Source organism: Salmo trutta, chromosome 25 (assembly GCF_901001165.1).
Source record: "Salmo trutta chromosome 25, fSalTru1.1, whole genome shotgun sequence".
Classification (NCBI taxonomy): Eukaryota; Metazoa; Chordata; class Actinopteri; order Salmoniformes; family Salmonidae; genus Salmo; species Salmo trutta.
In genome coordinates, this window is record NC_042981.1 from 43,537,303 (window position 1) to 43,551,230 (window position 13,928).

A 13,928-nucleotide genomic window follows, 5' to 3' on the forward strand; every position below is an offset into this window, starting at 1 on the left:
TAGACATCTGTAGTGCACACAGCCTTCACCTACTGTACCTTACACCACACTGAGACACTCCACAAATGAATCAGGAAAATATCTACACTAAAGGTTTGCCTGCCCAAATCCATTTTAATCCCACATAAATGTCAAGAAATCCAAAGGGGATGAATACTTACGATAGGCACTGTAGATTCAGCAGGGAACTGTGTGTGTGTGTGTGTGTGTCTACGTGACTCAGGCACTTGTGGCTTCCTTGTTGTGTTATTTAGGAGCAGCCCTCTATTCTATTGTGACTAAGAGATAAAGATAGAAGCACATTTAAACACGAAATACAACTTGATAAGGCTGAAGGCTGATTGAGACTAGTTGATTAGCCGACTACTCACTGTTATTATGAAAATAGCACAATTATAGGAAAAGAGCCATGCTAAATTGTCTCTTTTAGACGACTACCCCAGAAAAGATAGTCTTGTTAGAAGGCTTCTCTTCTTTCAAGGAGAAATGGAACAGTACAGTACACAATCCACAAGTAGATTTTCTCTCTTTCTTTCTTTCCATTCCTCTCACTCTCTCCTTCTCTATATCTCACACGCACACAGACACGCACACACATCCTGTCCCCGAACTCATCTTTCTACACAAAGGCTTCTACGGAAAGGAATTTGGGGTCAAAAGGTCAATTGCAAAGCCTTTTCCAAAAATGACACAGGAGGACTAAGATTAACAAACACAAATTAAAATATCTCAAGAAATGAATGTCCTATCAACATGACATTTTCAGGGTTTATACAATAATATGAGAATAAAACGAAATACAATTACATGCATACACAGTACCAGTCATAAGTTTTTACACACCTACTCATTGAAGGTTTTTTCTTTATTTTTATTATTGTAAAATAATAGTGAAAACATCAAAACTATGAAATAACACATACAGTCGTGGCCAAAAGTTTTGAGAATGACACAAAGTCTGCTGCCTCAGTTTGTATGATGGCAATTTGCATATACTCCGGAATGTTATGAAGAGTGATCAGATGAATTGCAATTAATTGCAAAATCCCTCTTTGACATGCAAATGAACTGAATCCCCAAAAAACATTTCCACTGCATTTCAGCCCTGCCACAAAAGGACCAGCTGACATCATGTCAGTGATTCTCTCATTAACCTCTCTGGCGCATGTGGGACGAACTCGTCCCACCTACGTAACAGCCACTGAAATCCAGTGGCTCGATTTTTGAATCGTTAGAAATACTATTACTTCAATTTCTCAAACATATGACTATTTTACAGCTATTTAAAGACAAGAATCTCGTTAATCTAACCCCACTGTCCGATTTCAAAAAGGCTTTACAACGAAAGCAAAACATTAGATTATGTCAGCAGAGTGCCCAGCCAGAAATAATCAGACACCCATTTTTCAAGCTAGCATATCATGTCACATAAACCCAAACCACAGCTAAATGCAGCACTAACCTTTTATGATCTTCATCAGATGACACACCTAGGACATTGTGTTATACAATACATGCATGTCTGTTCAATCAAGTTCATATTTATATCAAAAAACAGCTTTTTACATTAGCATGTGACGTTCAGAAAAAGCATAACCCCCGCAAACTTCCGGGGAATTTACTAACAGTTTGCTAAATTACTCACGATAAACGTTCACAAAAAGCATAACAATTATTTTAAGAATTATAGATACATTACTCCTCTATGCACTCGATATGTCCGATTTTAAAATAGCTTTTCGGATGAAGCACATTTTGCAATAATCTAAGTACATAGCCCGGCATCACAGGGCTAGCTATTTAGACACCCATCCAGGTCTGCCTCCTCCAAAATCACATTTCCTATAAGAAAAATGTTCTTACCTTGCTTGTTCTTCGTCAGAATACACTGCCAGGACTTCTACTTCAATAACAAATGTTGGTTTGGTCCCAAATAATCCATCGTTATATCCAAACAGCGACGTTTTGTTCGTGAGTTCTAGACACTATCAGAATGCAACATCACGGTCTCGCGCATGGCGCATTGGCGTGACAAAAAATTTCTAAATATTCCATTACTGTACTTCGAAGCATGTCAACCGCTGTTTAAAACCAATTTTTATGCCATTTATCTCGTAGAAAAGTGATAATATTCCGACCGGGAATATGCATTGAGCCTAAACAGCCGAATAAAATTTCTCCTCAGGAGCGAATCGTGCATGCGCCTCATTCAAAGGTCCTCTGAGCCGCCACTTGCCAAAGGCGATAATGTGTTTCAGCCTGAGGCTGCCTCGTCAACCTTCAGGTATTTCCCGGGTTCTGAGAGCCTATCGGAGCCCTGGGAATTGTCACGTTACAGCTAAGATCCTTACTTTTCAATAAACAGATGCAAGACGCACGACTCCTTGTCAGACAGGGTACTTCCTGCTTGAAACCTTGTCAGGTTTTTGCCTGCCATAGGAGTTCTGTTATACTCACAGACACCATTCAAACAGTTTTAGAAAATTCAGTGTTTTCTATCCAAACCTGATAATATAATAATAATATGCATATTCTAGCTTCTGAGTTGGTGTAGGAGGCAGTTAAAAATGGGCACATATTTTTTCCAAAATTCTCAATACTGCCCCCTATCCCAAACAGGTTAACACAGGTATGAGTGTTGACGAGGACAAGGCTGGAGATCACTCTGTCATGCTGATTGAGTTTGAATAACAGACCGGAAGCTTCCAAAGGAGGACGGTGCTTGGAATCATTGTTCTTCCTCTGTCAACCATGGTTGCCTGCAAGGAAACACGTGCCGTTATCATTGCTTTGCACAAAAAGGGCTTCACAGGCAAGGATATTGCTGCCAGTAAGATTGCACCTAAATCAACCATTTATCGAATCATCAAGAACTTCAAGGAGAGCGGTTCAATTGTTGTGAAGAAGGCTTCAGGGCACCCACGAAAGTTCCATTCATGTGTGGGGTTGCTTCTCAGCCAAGGGAGTGGGCTCACTCACAATTTTGCCTAAGAACACAGCCATGAATAAAGAATGGTACCAACACATCCTCCAAATTCTCCCAACCATCCAGGAACAGTTTGGTGACGAACAAGGCCTTTCCCAGCATGATGGAGCACCTTGCCATAAGGCAAAATTGATAACTAAGTGGCTCGGGGAACAAAACATCGATATTTTGGGTCCGTGGCCAGGAAACTCCCCAGACCTTAATCCCATTGAGAACTTGTGGTCAATCCTCAAGAGACGGGTGGACAAACAAACAACCCACAAATTCTGACAAACTCCAAGCATTGATTATGCAAGAATGGACTGCCATCAGTCAGGATGTGGCCCAGAAGTTAATTGACAGCATGCCAGGGCAGATTGCAGAGGTCTTGAAAAAGAAGAGTCAACACTGCAAATATTGACTCTGCATCAACTTCATGTAATTGTCAATAAAAGCCTTTGACACTAATGAAATACTTGTAATTAAACTTCAATATTCCATAGTAACATCTGACAAAAATATCTAAAGACATTGAAGCAGCAAACTTTGTGGAAATTAATATTTGTGTCATTCTGAAAACTTTTGGACATGACTATATATAGTAACCAAAAAAGTTTTTAACAAATCAAAATATGTTTTATATTTGAGATTCTTCAAAGTAGCCACCCTTTGCCTTGATGACAGCTTTGCATACTCTTGGTATTCTCTCAACCAGCTTCATGAGGTAGTCACCTGGAATGCATTTCATTTAACAGATGTGCTTTGTTAAAAGTTAATTTGTGGAATTTCTTTACTTCTTAATTATTCTGGCTAGGGTTTATTTTCTCCACTTCCTCTCTGACCTACGTGCCCAAAGTAAAATGCCTGTTAAACAGGTCCAGAAGGCACGATATGCATATACTTGGTACCCTTGGATAGAAAACACTTTGAAGATAGATTGTAGAAATGTTAAAATAATGTATGAGACTATAACACAATTGATATTGTTTTGAGGACCAATGCTCTTACAATGGAAAGCTATATGTCATATGTAGTTCCAGCTCCCAGATCGCAATTCCTATGGCTTCCACTAGATGTCAACAGTCTTTGTTCAAGGTTTCAGGCTTGTTTCTTCCCAAAAGAGAGAGAATTTTGAGTTTTGGTACTGGGAGTCAGAGTTGGAAATCAGTCTGTGTGCGCGCAACGAAGAGGACACGCAACTTCTCATTTTACTTTCCTATTGAACATACTTCTTTCCGTATGAAATATTATTGTTTAATTACATTTTACGGTACCTGAGGATTAAATAGAAACGTATTTTGACTTGTTTTAACAAAGTTCAGCGGTAGCTTTTTGGATTCCTTGCTCTGCATGTTTAATGAGTGAATTACTCAAATCAATGGCGCCAACTAAACAGACTTTTTGGGATATAAAGAAGGATTTTATCTAACAAAACGACCACGCATGTTGTAGCTGGGACGCTTTGGATTGCAAATCAGAGGAAGATTTTAAAAAAGTAGGTGAATATTTAATCGCTATTTGTGATTTTACAAAGCCTGTGCTGGTTGAAAAATATTTTGATGTGGGGCGCCGTCCTCAAACAATCGCATGGCATGCTTTCGCTGTAAAGCCTATTGTAAATCGGACAATGCAGTTAGATTAACAAGAATTTAACCTTTTAACCGATATAAGACATTTGTATGTACCTAGATGTTTAATATCCATAATTTTTATGATTATTTAATTGAATTGGGTGCCCTCCAATTTCACCTAGCCTAGCCCTAAGAAGATTTATTAATCTAACCACAATGTCCGATTTCAAAAATGCTTTATAGCGAAAGCAAAACATTAGATTATGTCAGGAGAGTACCCTGCCAAAAATAATCACACAGCCATTTTCAAAGCAAGCATATATGTCACAAAAACCAAAACCACAGCTAAATGCAGCACTAACCTTTGATGATCTTCATCAGATGACACACCTAGGACATTATGTTATACAATACATGCATGTTTTGTTCAATCAAGTTCATATTTATATCAAAAACCAGCTTTTTACATTAGCATGTGACGTTCAGAAATAGCATACCCACCAAAAACTTCCGGCGAATTTACTAACAATTTACTAAATTACTCACGATAAACGTTCACAAAAAGCATAACAATTATTTTAAGAATTATAGATACAGAACTCTATGCACTCGATATGTCCGATTTTAAAATAGCTTTTCGGTGAAAGCACATTTTGCAATATTCTAAGTAGATAGCCCGGCATCACAGGGCTAGCTATTTAGACACCCAGCAAGTTTAGCCTTCACCAAACTCCGATTTACTATTAGAAAAGTTTGATTACCTTTCCTGTTCTTCGTCAGAATGCACTCCCAGGACTTCTACTTCAATAACAAATGTTGGTTTGGTACAAAATAATCCATAGTTATGTTCCAACAGCGGCGTTTTGTTCGTGCGTTCAAGACTGGGCAGGAGTAGTAACCAGATTAAATCGGGTACGTTTTTTATCCGGCCGTGTAAATACTGCCCCCTAGCCTTAACAGGTTAATGCAACCGCTGTGTCAGATTTTAAAATAGCTTTACTGCGAAAGCACATTTTTCAATATTCTGAGTACAGAGCTCAGCCATCAAAGCAAGCTATACAGTTACCCGCCAAGTTCTGGATTCAACTAAACTCAGAATTAGTATTATAAATCTTCCCTTACCTTTGCTGATCTTCGTCGGAATGCACTCCCAGGACTCCTACTTCCACAAGAAATGTAATTTTTGTTCGAAATACTCCATATTTATGTCCAAATACCTCCGTTTTGTTCGCGCGTTCAGATCACTAATCCAAAGGCATAACGCAAGAGCGCAAAACCAGAGACGAAAAGTCAAACAGTTCCATTACCGTTAGTAGAAACATGTCAAACGATGTTTACAATCAATCATTAGGGTCTTTTTAACATAAAACTTTGATAATATTCCAACCTGACCATAGCGTATTCATTACAGAGGAAAAAGAAGAAGCGGCACGCCAGTGTGCCTGCGCAGTAAACAACTCACTGGTCCCAGGCAATCCACTGATTGATTGAGCTCCTATTCTCTGCCCAGTAACAGGAGACGCATTAAAACCTGTTATGGATAGGGGGCAGTATTTTCACAGCCGGATAAAAAACGTACCCGATTTAATCTGATTATTACTCCTGCCCAGAAACTAGAATATGCATATAATTATTAGCTTCCAAACAGGAAGCGCCCTCTCTGACCATGTTTTGCCCTGAAGGCTAAACTTGAAGGCTAAACTTGCTGGGTGTCTAAATAGCTAGCCCTGTGATGCCGGGCTATCTTCTGAGAATATTGCAAAATGTGCTTTCACCGAAAAGCTATTTTAAAATCGGACATATCGAGTGCATAGAGGAGTTCTGTATCTACGTCACATGCTAATGTAAAAAAGTTTGTTTTTGATATAAATATGAACTTGATTGAACAAAACATGCATGCATTGTATAACATAATGTCCTAGGGTTGTCATCTGATGAAGATCATCAAAGGTTAGTGCTGCATTTAGCTGTGGTTTTGTTTTTGTGACATTATATGCTAGCTTGAAAAATGGGTGTCTGATTATTTCTGGCTGGGTACTCTGCTGACATAATCTAATGTTTTGCTTTCGCTGTAAAGCCTTTTTGAAATCGGACAGTGTGGTTAGATAAAGGAGAGTCTTGTCTTTAAAATGGTGTAAAATAGTCATATTGTTGAAAAATTTAATTTTTCGGATTTTAGAGGAGTTTGTATTTCGCGCCACGCCCATCATTGGATATTGGAGCAGGTGTTCCGCTAGCGGAACGTCTAGATGTAAGAGGTTAAATTAAATACGTTTCTAAAGGCTGTTGACAGCCAACGGAAGCCTTAGGAAGTGCAAAATGACCCCACAGACACTGTAGTTTTGATAGGGATTAGATAGAATAACTACAAGTGACTTCCTGGTTGGATTTTTTATCAGGTTTTGCCTGCCATTTGAGTTCTGTTATACTCACAGACATCATTCAAACAGTTTTAGAAACTGAGTGTTTTCTATCCAAATCTACTAATAATATGCATATCCTACCTTCTGGGCCCGAGAAGCAGGCAGTTTAATTTGGGCACGCCTTTCATCCGGACGTCAAAATACTGCCCCCTATCTTAGAGAAGTTAACTATTATGTGTGTGTTTTACTGAGGATGGGCCTCTATGAGATAACACTGACAGAGGAGATTTACGATCTCTTTGGGTGATAAAACCTAAAGAGCGTTCCAGAGAACGTGAGTTAATGTTTTGTTCTATACCGTACAAGGGAGAGATGGTTCCAGTTTGGAGTAGGAGGGCCAGACACTGGTCTATACAATGAAAACTGTTGTCTGCTATGTATTATAGATATCTTTCATACAAATCTTAACCTTGTGACCATTCTATGTATCTGTTGTTCGTCATGTAGGTTGAAAGGGGTGTATCTTGGCTATAAAAGACCTTTGTACTTTTGTTTTGCCACTCTCAACGGATCATTAGAAAATGGTGAATCGTTGACAAGTCATTGCTATTGCAAAGCTCTTATTATTAAAGATGTAGTTTAAGTATAACTCTGACTTGTGTGATAAGTTTGTCTCTCCTAATTTGATAATACAGAAATAAACCACCACAATATATTGAATCAACATCTCAAGACATCAGTCAGGAAGTTAAAGCTTCGTCGCAAATTGGTCTTCCAAATGGACAATGACCCCAAGCATACTTCCAACGTTGTGGCAAAATAGCTTAAGGACAACGAAGTCAAGGTATTGGAGTGGCCATCACAAAGCCCTGAACCTCAATCCTATAGAAAATGTGTGGGCAGAACTGAAAAAGCTTGTGCGAGCAAGGAGGCCTACAAACCTGATTCAGTTACACCAGCTCTGTCAGGAGGAATGGGCCAAAACTCACCCAACTTATTGTGGGAAGCTTGTGGAAGGCTACCCGAAATGTTTGACCCAAGTTAAACAATTTAAAGGCAATTGAGTGTATGTAAACTTCTGACCCACTGGGAATGTGATGAAAGAAATAAAAGCTGAAATAAATCATTATCTCTACTATTATTCTGACATTTCACATTCTTAAATAAAGTGGTGATCCTAACTGACCTAAGACAGGGAATTCTTACTAGGATTAAATATCAGGAATTGTGAAAACTGAGTTTAAATGTATTTGGCTAAGGTGTATGTAAACTTTCGACTTCAACTGTATGTGTGTGTCTGTGTGTGTCAGAATGAGGTGCGGATCTGAGTGAGAGTGATGTGTGTCTTGTAAGTGTATTTATCCATGGTGAGTATACTTTGTGTGTGTGTGTGTGTGTGTGTGTGTGTGTGTGTGTGTGTGTGTGTGTGTGTGTGTGTGTTAGAATGCAGTGTGGATCTGAGTGAGAGTGATGTGTGTCGGTGAGCAAGAATGTTATTGTGTGTCTGTGCATTCTCATGTCTTTGCGCATGAGTCCTTACAAGCGACTACAGTATGTCCGTACCTACGCTGGGAATAAGCAGAGTTCATGTACAGAGGTATGACTTTAATGGCGTTTCCATAATCCCTGCTTCCTGCCTGCGCCTCTGAGTCCGGGGCACATCTGTGATGTCCTATCTGTGATGTCCTGTGTGTGTGTGTGGGTGTGCCCTGTATTGTGGAGTGTCGCTGGAAGGATCTGAGAGAAGGGGGAGACTTGGGACATTAACAAAGCCAGGATCATCAGCTTTTCCGAGCCTCTGAAAATGTGATGCTGAACCCAAATGTCCACTTCTCTGCCCCCTACCCCTGTGATCAGGGGAAAGAGGAGGATGGAAAGGGGAACAAAGAGTCTGAACCTAAGCCTGACTGTCGATGACCTCATTCTCTCTCCCTTTTAACTTTCTCACCATTTTTCTCTCTCTCTCCCCTCTACACAAACCCTTATGGATACAGTACACAATGCTCCTATACCGTTTCAACCACAACACACACATAAGCACTCATTTTCTGCAGCAGAACCCCTATCTTTAAAACCACAGGTCCCTTTGAACCCCAGCATCCGTCACCAAACAGCAACATAAAAGCAGTCTAGTTAGTGCCTCCAATCCATTCTGACAGCACCTCTATGAGCAAAACAAAGACCAGGGCACATGCTAGAACAGCTACCCCAGCAGCGGTCCCCAGTGTTGGCCATGAATCAAAGGAAACCTCCCCTTGTCTGGGGCTCTGAGGGAGCCCTGGCCAAGGAAAAAAGAGGGCTGTCTGGGTGCTTTTCAGAGTGACCACACAGAGCGGGGCGAAGTGGGCAACGCCAATACGCCAAGGGGCTACCAATAGAAGCGGAGCGGGAGGGGGGAAGGGTAGAGAGGGTAGCAGAGGCCATGTTTGCCTGGATCATGCTCAGTAGGTCACAATGTAAACAGTTTTGCAACATAAACAATGAAAATTGTTTATATGCCTCTTGCATTGTGTGTTTTGTGCCTCGTCAACACAACCCAGGTTTTTTTCTGTGACTATACAGTAAGAGCAATAGGTTTGTTGGACAAATAAGCAATTTTGGAGAGAAATAGGCTATGCAAGTGTAACGGCTTTAAAAAGTAATGATCACTATTGTCACAAGAACAGCCAGAGGACAAGCTGTCACAAACAAAGGGTGCATTTCCAGCGTACTTTAACAGGGCCAATGTTCAGGGTTACCAATTCAGATGTAGTACACACATCTAGATAGGATACATAAAGACCCTTTGGTCAAAATGTGCATACTACTTCAAGCATCTGGATTTGCATACAACTTCTGCGCTGTCAGTGAAATTAAGGAAATAAAGACATTTGGGTCAAAATGTTGCACTTTATAAAATGTTGCACTTCATAAAACTGCGGGAGCATTCACAGTGTGCGAGTATGCATTCTTCTTCCAATGGGTTACAATGGAATTGTTAGGTAAGTAACATCCACTTGTCTTCTTAGCTAGCTAGCTTTTACTCTTGTTTGCCCCTTTCCTGACCTTCCTCTGTCCTGTTTTCATTATATACCACCCTACAGTTTTGTCACCAAAGCCCCATATACTACCCACCACTGTGGCCTGTACGCTCTTGTTGGCTGGCCCTTGTTTCATATTCGTCGCCAAACCCACTGGCTCCAGGTCATCTATAAGTCTTTGCTAGGTAAAGCCCCGCCTTATCTCAGCTCACTGGTCACCATAGCAGCACCCACCCGTAGCACGCGCTCCAGCAGGTATATTTCACTGGTGACCCCCAAAGCCAATTCTTCCTTTGGCTGCGTTTCCTTCCAGTTCTCTGCTGTCAATGACTGGAACGAACTGCAAAAATCACTGAAGCTGGAGTCTCATATCTCCCTCACTAACTTTAAGCACCAGCTGTCAGAGCACCTCACAGATCACTGCACCTGTACATAGCCCATCTGTAAATAGCCCATACAACTACCTCATCCCCATACTGTTATTTATTTATTTTGCTCCTTTGCACTGCAGTATCTCTACTTGCACATTCATCTTCTGCACAATCAATCAAATGTATTTATAAAGCTCTTCTACAATCAGCTGATGTCACAAAGTGCTGTACAGAAACCCAGCCTAAAACCCCAAACAGCAAGCAATTCAGGTGTAGAAGCACAGTGGCTAGGAAAAACTCTCTAGAAAGGCCAGAACCTAGGAAGAAACCTAGAGAGGAGCCAGGCTATCTTTCACTCCAGTGTTTAATTGCTATATTGTAATTATTTGCCACTATGGCCTATTTATTGCCTCACCTCTCTTATCCTACCTCATTTGCACACACTATATATAGACTTTTTCTGTTGTATTATTGACTTGTTTATTCCATGTGTAACTCTGTGTTGTTTTTTGTGTCGCACTGCTTTGCTTTATCTTGGCCAGGTCGCAGTTGTAAATGAGAACTTGTTCTCAACTAGCCTACCTGGTTAAATAAAGGTGAAATAAAAAAATACAAATAAACAGTTTAACCTACTGTGATATGACTTCTAAAAATGAATAAGTAATTAAAGTTGATTTTACCCAAGTGGGAAAATCTGATCATTTTCTGGTTGTAAACAAGTTTTCTGTTTGAGAAGACATCATAAACACAGTTTACAACCAAACAGGCTCTGTTTCAACCAGGTAAATAAGTATTTTACGCAAAAAGACGTTAAAGCCCCAGTGCAGTCAAAACATGATGTTCCTGTGTTTTATATGTACTGTATATTTCACACGAGGTTGGAATAGTCCTGTGAAGTTGTTAAAATTATGATAATGCTCTTTTAGTGTAAGAGCTGTTTGAAGAGACTGCCTGAGCCTCCCGAGTGGCGAAGTGGTCTAAGGCACTGCATCGCGATGTTGCGGCATCACTACAGCCTGGGGTTCATTACCAGCTGTGACCGGGAGACCCATAGGGTGGCGCACAATTGGCCCAGCGTTGGCCGGAGGGCTTTCCTTGGCTAGCAACTCCTTATGGTGGGCTGGGCGCCTGTAGGCTGACTTCGGTCTCTGTTGAACAGTGTTTCCTCCGACAAATTGGTGATTCTGGGTTAAGCGAGTGGGTGTTAAGAAGCGCGGTTTGGCTGGTCATGTTTCGGAGGACGCATGACTCGACCTTTGCCTCTTCCGAGCCCGTTGGGGAGTTGCAGCAATAAGACAAGATCGTAATCACGAAAAGGGGGTAAAAATTACACACAAAAAAAGAAAAGACTGCCTGATTTTTCAGCCTGTTTTGGTTTATTGATTTGTTGGTTTATTCGGATCCCCATTATCTTTTGCCAAATATCAGCTATTCTTCCTGGGCTCCTTACAAAAACATAAAACACGACAAGTAAAAAACAATCACGGTAAGGTACTTAATTGCTAACCAGAAATGATTTGATATGTAGATAAAAACAGCTGCATTGGACCTGTAATAGATCAATACGAAAGAGTGTTTGAAATGCCAATAACAACTGGTTTCAGTTTTACCCTCCCCACTCAGACCACTCCCAGACAGTCCTTGCAAAATTCTTGTTTGAGAAATTGCTCTTTGCCAAGAAGTTATTTTTCTTTCTTTTTGAGTTCAAGGCAGGTGGATGATTAAAACCAGCATGTGTGAACAACAGTTAGTGCTCTTAATTAAGGCTTAAGTCATTCATCATAGTTAGCCTGCCTGCTCAGGGGGGTAACATTTCCTCTATAGGTACAGATTTAACATCCCCTCCCCCAATCCTTACCTTAACCATAAGTTGGTCAAATGAAAAACTGAACCAAGGGCAGCCTGCCTACAAAACCCAAGACATAACTGCCATTCCAATGAGACACTTCATACTAGCATATCTAATATCTAGCATTTTCTTAGACTGGATACACTCTTAGAAAACATGTTCTTCATCTAACCCTCTGTAAATGGTTCTACCTGTAGCTCAATTGGTAGAGCATGGCACTTGTAATGTGTTTGATTCCCAGGACCACCCATACGTAAAATGTATGCACACATATGTCGCTTTGGATAAAAGCATCTACTAACTGGCATATATTATTCTATATTAGAGTAGAACCCTCTACGAAGGGGGGGGGGGTTGAGTTTGGGAAACCCTGCATTACATCATAAGGACTTTCTTTCTGGGCCTAGTTATACCCTAACACAGTGGTCGGAAACATCTGGGGACTCATTTATCAATATTGAGTATAAACAATTCTAAAATATTACTTACGAAGGGAATTTAGAATGTTCGTACGCATAGAAAAAGTGTAATTTATCAAAAACTCCTAGGAGCACAGCTGTAGGAGATAACCATTGATAAATACCAATTGATCTCAGCCTCAGTGCTCGTGCATGACCTTGGCTGTTTGCATTTTGAAATGCCCCTGATTAACCATATATGGTCAAAATCATCCCTTTAACATGTGGGGAATGTACAAAGCCATACTATGAAATACAACAGTGCAACTAAAAAAAATATTATATATTTTTTTTACTGATATAGAGGTGCTAGTGTCAGAGATTGAGTACAACCAAAATGTTTTATTTGGTTCACTCAGTTGTGGTTTGACCAGTAAAAATAAAAAGGACAATTCAAGTTTCTTTAGCAATAGCAAATACACTTCAAATAAGTAGGCAACACTCCAATAAGCCATCCATCCTCAAAAGCTCCCTCCTGTAGACATATATACCAACATTACTGTTCTGCAGAATGAACGAGTCGTGCGTTCCACCTGGCCACCGATTCACCACATTCAGCAGCGTCTTTTGCGCATCACATCACAACCTGCACATAAAGAATGGAAGCCTTTTCTGTTCACATAGATGAAATTGTTTTGCAATGGCAATTTTATGGCGATGTGGGTGCTGTCTATTGCTTCGTTCGTATCTGGAAACCTATTGATGGCATCATGACAAAGAAAGCCCTCTTGACTTCACCCTGTTGTGCGATGGTGTATGGAAATGGTATGTTACTGGTCGTTTTGCTAATGACTGCGTTCAAAACATTGGCTCATCGAGGGCTGTGAGATGTTGATCAGCAAGCTCCCTCTGAAAAGTGCCCATTGCCAAAAAACATGAGGGTGGATGGCACTTGGATGTGCACCAAAATGGCATGTGTTTGCCTTTATAAATCCTCGCAAAAATCTTATAAGATTGGTTTTAGGAAACTATATCTGATGAGGCAATCTCTACTTTCTGCAAAAATGTCCCACTTGTCTCATGCCGCGAAATGCAGCTTGTGACAAATCTGAGCTAACTGCCAGGCATGCGGAGATACGTCGCCACCTGGGAGTCAGAAGGGGGGAAGGAGAAAAGTATTTGTGTCATCTGCATAGCAATGATAAGAGAGACCATGTGAGGATGTGACGGAGTCCAGTGACTTGGTGTATAGAGAGAAAAAAAGAACACTTCTTGCCTTCCAAAGAATCCTTCTTTTAAAGAACCCATTCTTCAAAAAACTGTTTCTAGGATGAAAACAGTCCTAGGTAGAACCCTCTGCATTACAAATAACCCTTATCTATCAAAAACTG

The 13,928-nt window shown here is 40.5% G+C and overlaps 1 protein-coding gene across 1 annotated transcript in view; it reads right to left on the bottom strand.

The window, feature by feature from the left end:
- LOC115162606 (MAM domain-containing glycosylphosphatidylinositol anchor protein 1-like) overlaps window positions 1-13,928 on the bottom strand; it is a 367,347-nt gene that overhangs the window by 198,591 nt on the left and 154,828 nt on the right. The window lies entirely within an intron of this gene.